The 15460-nt window shown below is 39.4% G+C and overlaps 1 pseudogene; it reads right to left on the bottom strand.

Moving 5' to 3' along the window:
* Positions 1-677: 677 nt before the first annotated feature.
* On the bottom strand, positions 678-15282 carry LOC121299339 (annotated as a pseudogene).
* Between the last annotated feature and the right edge of the window lie 178 nt (positions 15283-15460).

A 15460-nucleotide genomic window follows, 5' to 3' on the forward strand; every position in this document is an offset into this window, starting at 1 on the left:
CCTTCCATGGCCACTGGCACACTGGAGAAGTGTGCTCATCACGGATGAATCCCGTTTTCAACTGTACCGGGCAGATATCCAGCAACTTCGCTCAGCCGTTGAAGAGGAGTGGGACAGCATTCCGTAGGCCTCAATCAACAGCCTGATAAACTCTGTGAAGGAGATGTGTCGACTGCATGAGGCAAATGGTGGTCACACCAGATAGTGACTGGTTTTCTGATCCACGCCCCTACCTTTTTTTTTTTTTTTTAAAGGTATCTGTGACCAACAGATGCATGTCTGTATTCCCAGTCAATCCATAGATTAGGGCCTAATGAATTTATTTCAATTGACTGATTTCCTGCGTTTACATTTTTGTTCAGTGTATGTACAGTATTGCTCAATTTAGGTTTGAGGCAAAAAAATTGGAAATACCAACAGGTATGTTTATTATAAAAGTAACTTGTAGCAATACATGAATTCATCTTCAGCCTAGTAAATACAGTACATGTGCCTTGAGTATCACAACTAAATATCTAACATCTTGTATTTAAATGCTCCTGATAAATTAATGACTAAATGACTGTTTAATGCTTATTTGAGGAAGGAGTTAATGTATCCCATTCCTTCAGTTAAGGCATATATTCAAAATGCTCCTACAAAATGAATAAACAAATACAAATGTGACAAGTTCTGCTTTATGTCAGCTCAGCATGTTTAGTGTGAGGCAGTTTGATAGCAGCCACACGTCCAATGAAGAGCAAGGCTGCCACCAGGAGAATGGGAACAGCACAGTTAGTGTCAACCAACTGACCAAACACCACGTTCCCGAGGATCGATGCCACACGATCGACTCCTGTGAAGAAACCAAGAGCAGACAAGCTGAAAGACAGGTATACCAAATGAGCAGAGAGTGTGTCCAGGTTAAACTCAATAAGGACACCAGAAATGTTTTTTTAAACTAGCAGTCACACTGCTCAAGGTTCAGCACTATTAGTTCAGTTTGAATTTGTTTATCCAGCCAAGTTTGCAAGAACCATTTGTGTTGCAGTATTTAATTGCTACACACATTCACAGTTTGAAGGCATAAGCCCAAATGCTTGTGTACGTAACTTGGGGGAATATTTTCATAAGGGTTTGCTCCCATGAACTCTTTTCTTACACAGTAATACAACACCACGAGAAACAAACACCTTAAGACTGCAGAAGAGAAAATGCATTGTATTTGTTTGGTTCTTTTTTAAATATAAATTAAACAGTGTTTTGTTGTGTGGGGTTTAGTTTCCTAATTTTTTTTTTAATGAGAGTATGTTATAAATTAACATACTGCTCCAGACTCCTGAGGCAGGGGCATACGTTACTCCTTCAGAGTCGGTAATGGATCATCTTTTGGAACAAAATCAACACCATTTATTCCACACTCTCCTGTCACAAACGCAGTATAGTACTTGACCCACCTTGACCCCCCCTCAGATCACCCCTACTACTATCTCTTCATTCTCTCCTCTCACCATAACTGATGTCTCCGGCCTATTGTGGAAATCAACTACTGCCACGTGCCCTTTGGACCCCTGGCCAACAAATCTCTTCCATTTCTGTGCTTCTGACCTTGCTCCTTCCATTACACACACTTTCAACCTGTCCTAGGTTTCAAGCCTGATTCCTGCTGCCCTCAAGACTGTCCAAGTAACACCAGTGCTAAAAAACCCTCCCTTAACCCAGCTGTCTTGTCTACTTACGTCCCATATCCAATCTTCCTTTTCTCTCCAAAACTCTTGAAAGGGCTGTAGCCAGCCAGCTGACTAACAATCTGCTTGAATCTCTGCAGTCTGGCTTCCGGCCACATCACAGTGCCAGAACTACTCTGCTCCAGACTGTAAATGATCTAATGCTGATGCTCCCTCTGTGCTTGTCCTCCTTAACCTAACTGCTGCTTTTGACACCATAGATCATAGCATTCTTCTTGACCGCCTTCAGAAGTACACTGGGATCTCTCTCCTGGCTGTCCTCTTACCTATCTGGACGCATGCAGTCTGTTTTCTATGATGGAAGCTGTGCTGACGCAAACCCAGTCACTTGCGGTGTCCCTCAAGGGTCTGTTCTTGGGCCTCTTCTCTTCAACATCTACATGCTTCCCTTGGGTCACCTCATCCACCAACATAGCCTCTCCTTTCACTCCTATGCAGATGACAGCCAGCTCTACCTAAAACTAGACCATGGTTGTCCCTCTACCATGATCCGGCTCTCGGCTTGCATCCAAAACAGAGGCCTGGATGGCTACCAATTTTCTTCACCTTAACACTAACAAAGCTCCAGCCACATTCTCACATGTATTTGGCAGGGAGGAAATTAACCCCCTCCCTGCTGATCCAAAACAAACAATAATGCAATCACAAATAATGAAAATCATAATGAAAACAGTACAAAACGATAATAACACAAATTATAGGGGGCAGGCACTCCGTCACACACACGCATCCACATTGTTTAGAATTCACATCCTAGCCTTGTATTTCATGCAATATGCCTGTATTTAATGTATTTGCATTTTGTTTATTTTACTGTTTCGTATTTAACGTACTATGCACTGTATTTCACTGTATTTAATGTATTATGCACTGTTTCTCACTATCTTGTAAAGCACTTTGTGATGGTGGTCCACTATGAAAGGCACTATATAAAATATTGACAATGAGAGACTTCTCGTTGAAATTTGTGAACTCTCACTTGTACATACTCTTACTGTCTGTGCAGCTGTGGGAGGAGACGGAGAAGTTACAGTACTGACCGGAGCTGCATGGGGTAGAGCTCTGTGCCGATGACATCCAGAGCGTTCCAGGCGATGACAAAGACCGCGCTGAACAAACACGACATGATCAGGGTCTGGGTCTTGGACTGGACAGCCCAGACGAAGAACATGCTGACTCCCGACAGGAGGAGGCTGAAAGCTGAAGGAGTGCGACACTGGGATCAGAAAGGCAATGCAGCAAGGAGTGTATAGCAAAGGTATATTTCACACTCTTTATTTGCTGCGGTGATCAGATGCTTTCTTGTTTAGCCCACAATTTTTTTACGTTTTTAAATCTACATGAAGGGGCAGGTCTGTATTTTAAAATGAGTGATAAGCAAGGATTTCAATTTTTTTTTTTAATAAACTATTTTAAAAAGGGGGTTGTATGTACTGTACATTAAGCACTTCCTTGAATCTCCTGCATTAGATCATTTGGAGAATTTAATCAAGACCAAACTTACTGGTTCTGTACAGCAGGCATGTGGGGGTCTATCCTAGCAGGCTACTTGACAGTATGTACAAAAACACTACTCTCTAACCATGCATTTTATTGACTTGTGCTTGTTTTGTGATATTATTTTCTCCTTGTTACTTACTAAGCAGGACCTTCAATCCCACCACGTCCATCATAAAGATAGTAAATATATTTCCAGGCAGATTGGCAGCTGCAGTAATAAAGCGCTCCATGTACACTGCAAACAAGCACAAAACAACAGGTTACATCTGTTCATGCCCACAATCTCAATGAAATAGGCTGGTAGGGTCAAAAAGAGTTCCAATTCCTTTTTAAAATCAATTATAATTCCCATTCCTTTTTAAATCAATCAAACTGGCTTCAAATGAAAGCATTTGAAGAATCACAATGACGTCTTTAAAATATAAATTCCAATTACTTCGAAGAAATTGGAATTGATTTTAAAAGGAAATGGAACTAAAAAGCATGAATTGACACCAACCCTGGTAACTAATGCTTAAACATTTCACCACCATGCTCCTAATTCATAGGTACATTTGAGAATGAGAGCAAGCTGGGAGATCTAGTTTAGCAGGGCAATCTAACTGGGTTTGTTAATTTTCCACGTGTGCCAAAACTACACCTGGCAGGTCTATTCCATGCATTCTCAACTTCCTACCTTCATTTCTAAACTTGCTTTTACTCAGCTTCAAATGTATGCCATCTGGTCCTGAATTTGAAATGGTGACTTGGTTTTACTATCTGTACCTTTTAGGATTCTATAAACCTCAGCTGGGTCTGTTTTTTCTAGGCTGAAGAGATGCCATTAAGTTGTAGGATCAGGCTAGTTGCTCTTCTCTGTGCCTTCCCAAGTGCAATGTCTACATATTTTTTGTAGTAGTAGTATTAGTAAGGTGACCCGAACTGGACACAGTATTCTAGGTAGGGTCTAACTAGTACATTATGTAGTCTTAGCATTCCTAGACCTAATGTGATTCTGCAGTAGTAAGAGAATGCTAGGGTATTGTACTGCACAGCTCCAGTAGGCTATGCCTTGTCCCAGGGTGTGCACACCTTTGGTTTTCACAGGGTAGCAGGTGGCATTCGCTGGTTGCAGAGCTTGATGACTGAGATGCATTAGCACACGGATAGCCGCCGTCTTCTATCCTTGTGAAGAGTTCTGGAAACCACATCCACAGGCCATAGTGCCTAGAAACACAAGCCGAGACAGGATGTCAAGAATGATCTTAATGCTTGTGCAAGTACTGTATTGGCCACTTTATTAGGAACACTCTGCTCCAGACTGGCTGGAAAAGTTTAAATCAGAAAAAAATAAAACTGAATTCCTAATAGCTTTTATTTTATTTATTTATTTTTTTATACTAAGTTTAACTGAATATGTTTTATGAGGACTTTGAATTGTGTTTCAAAAAGTTTAATCATTTATAGTATCTTATTGCATTGTAAACCACTGTGTGAAAATCAATGCAACATTAATCAGTAACAAAGATTACTATAATGCCAAATATTCTACTTTTTCACTGAACATTTTTATGGTTCACACAGAAGGTTTAAATGCTAAAATGAATAGACTGACAGCCTTAGTAACTCCCTGTACACTCCTGGGTAATGCAGCCAGTTGATTAGGAGTACAAATTATCTTGATGGGCTTATTGAAAAGAAGTGAACATGTGATGTTCTGTATGTACTGATAATAAACATACTTACAGCTGTGAATAGCCAAACTCAGCTGTGAATAGCCAAGCTCAGCTGCCCAGCCACAAAGGCATTTTAAAAGAAAACCGTGACAAGGAAAAGATAAAATTCAGTAAAGTTGGAGAAATACTGCAAGGTCAAAGCAAACATAAGAGCAAAATAAATTAAGAAAACAGTAAAGTAAATGTTACTAATAACTACTTAAGAAACAAAGATTTTATGGTAGAGGTGGTGTCTTGTTAATAATGTGTAGAATGTCCGCCATTAAATGAGCCATTCGCTTCTTTCATCCTTTCCTGTAGTGTTTGTCAGGTATAGAACTGAGATCAATGCATGTTTGAAATTGTGATGATGCAGATTGAAATGAAGTCAAAATGCTCACAATGACAGAGGGTTTCTGCTAATCTAGTAGCCATTGATTGCTTAGTTCAAGTCACTGGTCCAGTTGAAACATGACAGTCTCCTTAGTTTCTTTTCGTACTGTTGTATAGTTATGTAGTATGATGTACAACAGTGAGCAAGTAAAAACTATACAAATCCAGGGTTGAACAATATCATAAAGCACTGTGTTGGGTAGAGATGTAAAACTTACCCAAATGATATGCAGAAAAAGATAATAAGCAGAATAATACTTCTTGAAGTCAAGTGATCGGAGAAAAGCTTCTGAATGGGTTCCAGAACCTGAAAAGGAACAGAGAACATTAGCGTGACCACTCTGATACTTAATTACTACAGCATTGTACTATTTATTTTGTGATAGGAGTATGTGTTTCTAGAATTCCAGGAAGTACTAGGCGTACTGTAGCACGGCTATTTTGTTTTTACCTACAATTTGATGGCCACGCAGCCCCAGACTGATAAAATTAAGAACACAAATATATTTTTTTGAGTTTAGCAATGGTAAGAGATAATAGATTATTACATAATTAGAATTACACCCACAGTTAATAAAGCAAATCTGCTGTGGCACTCAAGTGCACTTGCAGCAGTCCAGTAAGTGGCTCAAATGACACACTGCAGCACAGGGGCAAAAGAAAGAGAAATAGAAGACAGACTTTAGACAGCAACAACCAATGCAAGAGGTTTCTAGAGCCGCTTTCACACTGGCACTCAGACCCAGGTTCTGGCTACCCGGGTCACAATCTTGCATAGTGTGAAACTTCCTACCCGGGTCCCACTGACCCAACTCAGGATGACCCGGGTTGAGAGAGACAAAATGCACGACGGACGTTTTTAAGTTGACGAAATAACGAACCGCCACGCCTGTGTGAAGGTTTCGCTTCGGCAAGGAACGTTTCTATTTATTCTAGTTAGACATATTTTTGTTGCATGAGACACACCATGAGCCATATTGCAGCAGGGATGAAGAACCATTTTCTCTAATAAACATTTGGGCTGACGGTTCAATCCAGAGAAGCTTGGGTGGAAGCGTCCGTACCAAGCTGCTTCCGGGGCATTGATACGATCATTGTTTTTTTGCATCTGTCACCCAGGTCAACCCTGCTTTATCAAACGCAGTGTGAAATCGCATAGCCAACCTGACACCAGGTCCTGACCCAGGTAGAGCATGACAGTGTGAAAGGGGCTTAAGTAAGCAGTCCAAAAAGCAAACAATATAGCTTGCTTTTTCTTGATACCACGATTCCACCAAAAAAAGAGTTAAATTAACTACACTTCAAATATTTTATTAGCCATTTATATAAAATGTTTGTTGATTTAGATTTGAGACTATTTAGTATTTGGCAGGTGGAGTTCTTAATATAGTACCCAACTAAATATTTTTAGGAACCAGTTCAGTATTAAGAAAAACAGTTTGAAAAATATAGTATTTTACACCTAAAAAATAAATTGCTGCTTTTCAGCAGTGCTTTTACATGTTTATAGTGTGTGCAGGCAAGATCACCTTATCTGGTTATAAAAGGATGAGAGAAAAAAAAAAGATGCAAAACTCCTAAGAGATCACCCTGCCACACTTATAAAAATACAAGTCACAACTCTTAAACAAAACTTCTCATTGCTAAAATCATGGTTCATTGTAATTGAAGGAAAACAAACGCAAGATCAGCATATAACTAAACATTTCAGGTAAACGTTTAGTAACATACTATAGAATTTTGGAATTTTTTTTTTTTTTTACTTTGTTTAATGATTAAACATTTACTATCTCAAATCTCAAGTATGTTTTTTTATTTTTTTATTTTTTTATCAAAAGCAGTTGGCAGATTTATCATTGCAGGAGAAGTTTTAGGACAAATACAAAGTCCAGGAATGACGACATTGCATCTACTTGCATGCTAACTTGTTAAAGTGCTGATCAGGCTTTGCTTCAAGAATAGGAAATATTTGTGTAACACTCCGAGCAAAGACTCAGACTGCTGCCAATAAAATAATAGCTAGAGTGGTGTTAAAATGTGTTTCACTTTTTAATGAGAATTTTGTACAATTAAATGATTGATTTCTATTTGACAATTTCACTGATAAAAATGGCTTTAAAATTGTTTAGAAAAAAACAAAAAAACAACATATCCACAATTTAATTCTTACAAATTTTAACAAATGGTAATTTAAATGCAAGTAATCTGATTACTGTAGTTTAAGACATTTTCTAAAAGTAATTCAAGAGATTTTTTATTACTACAGTTTGCTTGCTTTTTTCTCTACTCTGTATCATAACACAAATCAACACTATTTAATATTTTTCCTTTATGAGTCTGTGTGAGAGAAATACAATGAGTTCTGGTGTTAAATCTTCCTCCCGACCTGTGAGGGTGCTAAAGAACAGGAGGAGAAGTATCTGGAAGGGCTGGCCTGACAGTTCTTTTCCTGGACCGGGAAGTGGGTCAACCTGGCAAGAAGCGAGATTCTGTTGTAAGACCGTATTGCCCTGCAAGGTAAACGAGGGGCAGCTGCAACCGTTTACCTAGATGTCATGCGGGATTACATATAGGGGCCAGGGTAACGCTGATCTTTTCCTTCGTTTGGGTTAACGTTAGGAGAGAAGGACTGAGAGAGGAGCTCTCAGAGAGTATTTGTGAAGTGTTATATGTGTTGTGTGTTATTTTCTGTCTGTCTCTAATTGTCTGTCTTTGTCGCACTAATAGACAGTTAACGCACATCTCCGGAGCTGTCGAAAGGAGAGCACTGTCCAGAGCAGCACTGCACTGAGCTCCTGCATGTTTTCGATCACCCAGGACTGGTGACCGTGCCGTTGTTTTTGTTCGGGACTGTTTTCATCATCCCCGTGCTTTACACATTGTTGTGAACGTCATAATATTGCAGGGCAAATGCACTCAGTATTTACACAAAAAGACGTATGTAAATATGTACCTTGATATAGTACCCTAGTATGATCAGGCTAAAGAGGGTCCTTAGAAATCCTTTAATCATATTTGGACCAGCGGGAAAAAATAAACTCCATGTGCCCCCAGATCTGTGACACAACCAATAACTTGCGTCTAAACATGCATTTTTTTCTTTTAAAAGTTCTCTTTGTGTCTTTTAGGTTCTAAAAGTATTAATCATTGATGTTTTTCTCCAAGTGCTTCGTCTGTGACCAGCATTGACGGCGTTTCCATTTAGAGTTTAATAAAATTCAGGCATGGGGTTTGCAAGCTATTCCCTTCAATTGTTCAGCCACTGAAGTTCCTTTCCAGTGTAAACAGAAGAACCTGCTTAAAGCCTGTACAGGATGCAGACTATGTGTTACTGCACAATACATGCTTACCTCCATGAGGAACTTGGGGCTCTCTGGCATGACCAGCCCAAAAATGAGTGCCGAGGACAGGCTGGGGATGGACCACAGCACTACAAAAAGCCTCCAGCTTTGGAACTCCAGCGTCCCCAGCTGGAAACTTAGGTAAGTGTTGGGAATAACCAGCCAGGCCAAGCCTGCAGTATCAGAAAAATAAGCATATTTGTACCCGACTTGGAATTAGGTGGATTAAGCTACATGAATTGTTGACTTATTTAGTTTTTTACAGATCAATAGTTTTTAGTTGAGTTGTAGATTAATTGACTACCCCCCTCCAGTTTTTCCTCTACAGGCCTTGGTTCAAAGTTGTAGAGAGAAAATTATGGGAAAGAGTCAGGGCTTGGCTTGACCAATTACTGGACATGAGCCCCACTGAGCACATGTGGGCTGTCCGCGACCGAGCCCGGTGAAAGCATCCCATAAACCCACTTCCTGTGATCTCTCCAATATAGATCTGTGCCAGGAATGGGCTGCAATCTCACAGACCAGGATTGCTGATCTCATCCACACAATGTGCCAGTGTGTTGCAGCCTTGCATGAAGCCAAGTGCTGCACCCTAAAGTAATAAGCCCACTCATATTTTGCCAGTGTAAGGTATGGCTCATGAAAAAAACAGGTGTTCTTTCAAACTTGGATGTCAATTTACTTGTCAAGTGTCTGGACACCCCTCGGCTTGTGATGGATACGCCCCTAGCTCAGGAATACTGCTTACCATCATCTGCTGCTCAATTCATGTTGAACAGGCAATAGTTTTTATATAAAAAATCATGCTATGTAGTGTCCCACAATCAGGTTCAGTTTCACACTGGTGTCCTTTTACTGCATTTTCCCTATTGAGCACGGGCACACACCACATTTTGTTGATAGTCTGTTAAAAGGTAAAAGGTAGTTTTAACTGCAGGAACACAGGCTGAAGGCACCTGAAGTTTCTAAAAAAAGATTTTAAAAACAAACACATTTGATTTTCAAGTTCGGTACAGTAGTCTCTGGCTAAGAGAACACCCCTCGGGAAGCAAGCGAAGTGCTCTTTACGACGGAGCTGACCAACGGACACAATGAATCAATAAATAAATATATTGCTTGTCATGACGCAAGTGCATCAACATATGAAATTAACTGAATAAGAGAAAAACAATAGGCAAGTGTACGTTAATAAACTATAATAATAAACTGTCAAACTAAATTAACATCGCACACATTAAATGCAGCAGCAGCAGCTCTAGAATAATCTTGAATATTAGGAGCAATATTCAAAACATTCACAACATTAACAAAATGGGAAACACAAACTGCTTACCGACTTGTGTCTGATTCAGTTTTTTTTCCCCAAGAGCTCAAACAATTTCCAACTTTTTGTAGCAAAAGAAACAGCAGTGCGTTTTGCCATTTGTTTACATGCCATTTTGTAGTGATGAGATGCACTCGTGGAAATCAGAATGCAAAACGAGGCAATGACATGACGCCAGTTCTTGAAAGACTGAATAAACCAATGTGTGCCTCAAGACACACTCGTGATGACAAGTCACTTTTGAAAAGACTGAATAAAACATTTTAATTTAAGTTTGATGATGATGAGTTATCAGGTTACAAAACAGTAGTGTATCAGTTGTGAACAAATTGCTATCAGTGCCAAGAAGGTGTTCTTTTACGCAAAGTTCTTGTTCCTTTAGCCGGAGCATTTACAATGGGGAAATCAGTTTCACCACAAGGGTGTTCTCTTAAGAGGTGTTCCTCTTATAGTATTATAGTATACAGGATTACGGATTTTTTTAGTTTATTTTTTAATTTACATATTCGTTCCAATTCTTGTTAGGGGTTAGTGCAGGTATACATGGTATACCAGAATTTGTTTTGTTGTGGATTTGTTCTTTAGTTGACACTGGTCAATATAGTCTACTCAAAGTAAGCAGTGCAATGTGTTGAAACATGGATATTTTGCTGAAATAAGTACTGGATGTATTAAATTTTATGTCTTATGCAACGTGTATCTTCAACCACTAATTCTTTCAGAGCACTTTTGAGATTCATTGTGAAAGATAAGTAATCTCTGCTATCTAAGCACTTTCGATAAGCCGTCAATGTCTGTCGGGACAGCATTACCTGCTGCCAGTAGATTCCCAGCCATCCAGAATGTGGCCAGACCACTGATCATCACTCCCCTCTTAGTACGAGGCTGGAACTCAGAAAAGTAGAAGATGACGGGAATGGAGCCTCCAACCCTGGAACAGAAGACACGAGACATAGAGAACCCAGGACTATATCCTACACTTTAAACACACACATACACACACACAAGTGCAGGCAAAAAACTACCAAGGAGACCTAGAAAAGAAACACAGAATGACACTTTTTTTGGTTGTAAAGGGTTTTATAAAACAAATATGGAATGTACACTGTTTAGGTTATGGTAGGATGTCTGGTTGAAAAGGGGGCCTCTAGTAGTCCCCATAATGTAGTCAGTCACTTCTTTAACCTCATGGGGAGTGAGTTTCCACTGTAAGCCCTATCCTCTCTCACATGTAGTACAACACAATCGCATTCAGACTTTGTGTGCGATGAAGAACACTGCCTACCCGATTCCACTGAAAAACCGCAGCAGCAGAAAGAGCCAGAACTTGAGGGCCAGGCTGGCCAGTGCTCCAAACACCCCATTCAGAGTCAGAGAGATCATCAGGACCCTCTGTCGCCCCTTCTGGTCAGCGAGGTAACCCCACACATATCCTCCAATCATCATTCCTGGATTGTCAGTGAAACAGAAAGACAATGTTGGTGCAAGACTCAAATTGGATCACAATGCAATAAGGGTAGAATAGACATACTTTTTAAACCCCCTACTGCTGCAAGTGGGAGAAGAAAGCCAATGTCCCTTCATGTAAATCTACCTTAATATAAAAATGACATAAGACTTATTTTAATAAAGCAGATTTTATAAAAAGTGGAATTTCCCTGCTATTTCATTGGGATTATAAATCCTGTTAACCTATGCCAAAATGCCCCAGTACAATATGGACACACAAAGTCACAAAGAGTCCACAACAGCATTTGAATTTCCCTAATTCAACTTTTAATGACCCAAATATTCCTGCTCATTTAAAAAAACACTTTTCTAGTTTCAATATGACAAAGCTTCTGTAAACTTCAGTTCTCCTTTCTTGTCAGCACATTTTAATTTTATTATTTATTATGCATGTTTTTTTTTTTCCTGTTCGAATAGTCACACGTCATTTTGCAATTCCACTGCTTTTACTTTCTAGTTCTCATTTACCTAAACATACAAAAATACATATACTGTAGAGAGAGAGTTTTCCCGCAAAAATGTTTTTGGGCAGCTGGGAGGGCACTGATTCACTGTCACGAGACTGTAATGGAGGGATACTTGACCAGTCCAATTACCTCCTTTAATAACTTCAGAAAATTTAAAGCAAAGCCACAGAACTACACATAACATCTTTTGAGGCTCTAAAATCAATTAAGCACATATTTGTCATCCCTCGCATCTCCCTGTTGCAAGTACATTTCAGCCAGAATGGACAAAACAGCATAAAGACATGGTTGATTGAAAGGCTCTCAGCTGTCTGGTTAACAAGTTTCCAAGGCATATAGGAATTTGCAGATTTCCACCACCAGCTTCAGCAGGAAGTGCGTAGCCACCTCCAGAGCAATGTAAACACCTTTGAGCAGTGCCATCAAGGGGTGTCCTCTGTGTAACTCAACAGCAGATAGTCAAATAAAACAAGGTAACCGGAAGCATGGCTTGACGTTCCCAGGAAGATGCTGTAGGTCACAGCGAGCAGTTGGAAGGAAGAAGGACACACACAGGATCTCCACTGCATCACTGGCATTGGCCCACCTACAGACAACCAGCAGCAAACCATGGAACAAACCAAAACCTGTTGTAGCGAGAGGAGGAGGAGGGAGAGAGTTAGCAATAGGCGAGAACAGAGGCATATATCCATCCACATGAGACAGGCATGTAAAGTGACATCTGTTGACAAGCTAAGCTCTGCTGTATGGGTTAGGGAATAGTACTGCTATTATCCCATCCTCACCCAACTTTGCCTTTCATTTCTTTTATATAACCATTACACAAACAAATATTGAAATATTCTGATATGAAAGGGAAATACAGCTTTATCTCATTTTTGCTTTCAACTTGTAAACTTAATTGAATATATTTTTTTTGTTTTTACTTTGACTCCAGTAAAGTCCACTTAATTTGGCACCACTATAGATTCACTCCATCTGCAATAGCACTTGGTCACCTATCTATTGTTCCCTTATATTTTGTGAGGGTCTTTTATGAGAGCGTGGGCAAACTGCGGACTGGATTTACAGAACGGAATAAGAGGACGGTTTCAAATACCTTTCATTTAACTAAGTTATGTTTTTCTAACTTCATACAATTGTTTTATTCCTCTCAGTCAATTTACCTTTGCACTGAGTCCTCAAAATAGGGCCAGGATTCTGTAAGGAAAGATCCCATGTATTATAAGTAACAAGTATTGCAGGTTATAGGCCTATTGCTATAGATTACAGCATTGGAAAATTTGTACATCAACCAAGATACCTTAAAACGTTCCAAAATAAATTAAACTGTTCTGAGACACTGCATGTAATATGGTAAAGACATTAAATCAATGGAGCATGGGAAGATCCAATGACACCTACAGCAATAGATTATCAACCACTTTTGCAATAACACTGCAGGTTAGTGAAGACTTCTTCATCCAGTACAGGCTCTGCTTAAACAGCACATCGGGAGTTTGTCTTCTGTATTATTATTATTATTATTATTAATTTATTTATTTATTTATTAGTAAAATTGTTAAAGACCCACAACCTGACACAGAAAGTAATCCTTTCTGTCTCCTTTTACGTTCAAAAGCAGCATCTCCTGAAACACAGAAATCAGAGGAAGGAGTCACAGCAGAGGTTTACCCAAGCTTGCACTATGAAACTTCTACTGCTAGTTCCCTTCCCCCAATTCTGTTGTCATTTTGTCTTTCTCTTTGCAAAAATTGCTTTTGCAATTCAATTTAAATGTTTCTTGAAACCAGGTGCAGTTATGCTAAAACCTGGTGGCCCTCTTGTAAAGCATGGGCCACTGCAATTTAAACCAGGCTTATACAGGGCTGTTTTTAGGAATTTTATGCCAGCGCAAAGTGAGCAATGGAAGAAAAATCTATGCTCATTCTGAAAAACTAGAAAATGTGTACTACATATTTTTCCAGTTATTCTTGTAATTTTGTCTATTTGCTTTTGTGATTCAGTTTCAGCAAAGAGAAAAACAAAGAAACTGCTCAACCAACACATTCTGTCTACTGGAGGGTCGCTTTCCTAACTGAAGGTACATTGGATTTCTGGTAATAAATTAATACCACCTGGATTATTTAAAAAGTTCTTAAGTTTTGCGACTTTACTATATTAATATTCAACCATTTTAGATTTAATTTATTTGAGTTTTCATACTGTTCCTATATACTGCTTTACTTGTGGTTGCTAAAACCCAAGATTAAAACCTAGAGCATTACAACAAGCATGTGAAACCACTACACTGTCAATAACCAACATGGGCTCTAAGAGGCTGCTGAACTCTGCTTTTATTGAATTGTGTAACTGCTGACAAAGGTTTGCACAACCTGTAACTAACTGAGCTCTTTAAATACACTGCCACTGCAGCAGCAAGTCTGGAACGACTGTTTCTGTAACTCCGATGTCTATGTGTATGGTTGTGTATATTGATGAATGAACCGTAACCTTTTTTCAATACCAGCAATATAGGCAATACCATCTACAGCTGAAACAGCCTTTGTGGAATGTACACAAACTACACCACGGAATTAAGCACCCGCTAGTACTACGAAATCTTGAATCCGGTGAAGATCAAACATTAAAAGTTATTATCCTGACAGAAAAATAGGCAATTGCTGTGGGAAATATATACCATATCACGGTGAAACAACAACGTCTAAGAACGCGGTATTATTCAACCAGTTGCCAGTCAAAACAGCGACAACAGCATTATCCAACCCCGAGAGCTTGCGTACCTTCTGTATCGGGTAGCCGAGGAGAGGTTTTCGATCTGAATCGCTTAGTCCTTCCTCTAAGATACGGCTAGATATTGTAAACCGTTGCCGTATGCAACCACGTTTTCAAAATTAGCTCCTGGAGAACATGATGACACTGGTGCTATTCTCTGAAGTTGGTTTATTTTTGTTCCTAAAACGCTCGGGAGTGACGAAAGCAAGTGTCCAATGCTTTTAGAACTTCCGGAATTATGCCACAAATGTGTTCTGACAAAACTACGTGACGCCTCTATAGTTAGTCTTATCTGGAATTAGCGGCAATTAAGTTAACTAAAGGTCACTCGAGGTTTTTGTATGCTAATTTGTTATTTCATTCTGAGGGAAAAAAAAAATCGAAATAAACACCCAAGTTAATTAAGCGCACCTAAGTAGTTTCTTGTTGGTTTTGTTATATTTGCAGACGATTCTTCCTCCATAAAAAAACAAAACACATGACTACACATATCAAAATTCTGTGTCCGTTTTTTCCAGTGAAATCCCACGGACCACCAGCCAAGAGGACATGTCTCTGTATATAGTAGTTATTTTATCTACAGATGCAATGCCAACCCAAGCCCTAGCAAATTGCATAGTAGTCTGAGGTGTCCCATGATTTATTATTATCTTAGGCACACCTGAGCTTGTTACTGTACCCCTGTGGAAAGTAAAACCTTAAATAGACCAAATGAAAACGCAATGTGAGT

Source organism: Polyodon spathula, chromosome 24 (assembly GCF_017654505.1).
Source record: "Polyodon spathula isolate WHYD16114869_AA chromosome 24, ASM1765450v1, whole genome shotgun sequence".
NCBI lineage: Eukaryota > Metazoa > Chordata > Actinopteri > Acipenseriformes > Polyodontidae > Polyodon > Polyodon spathula.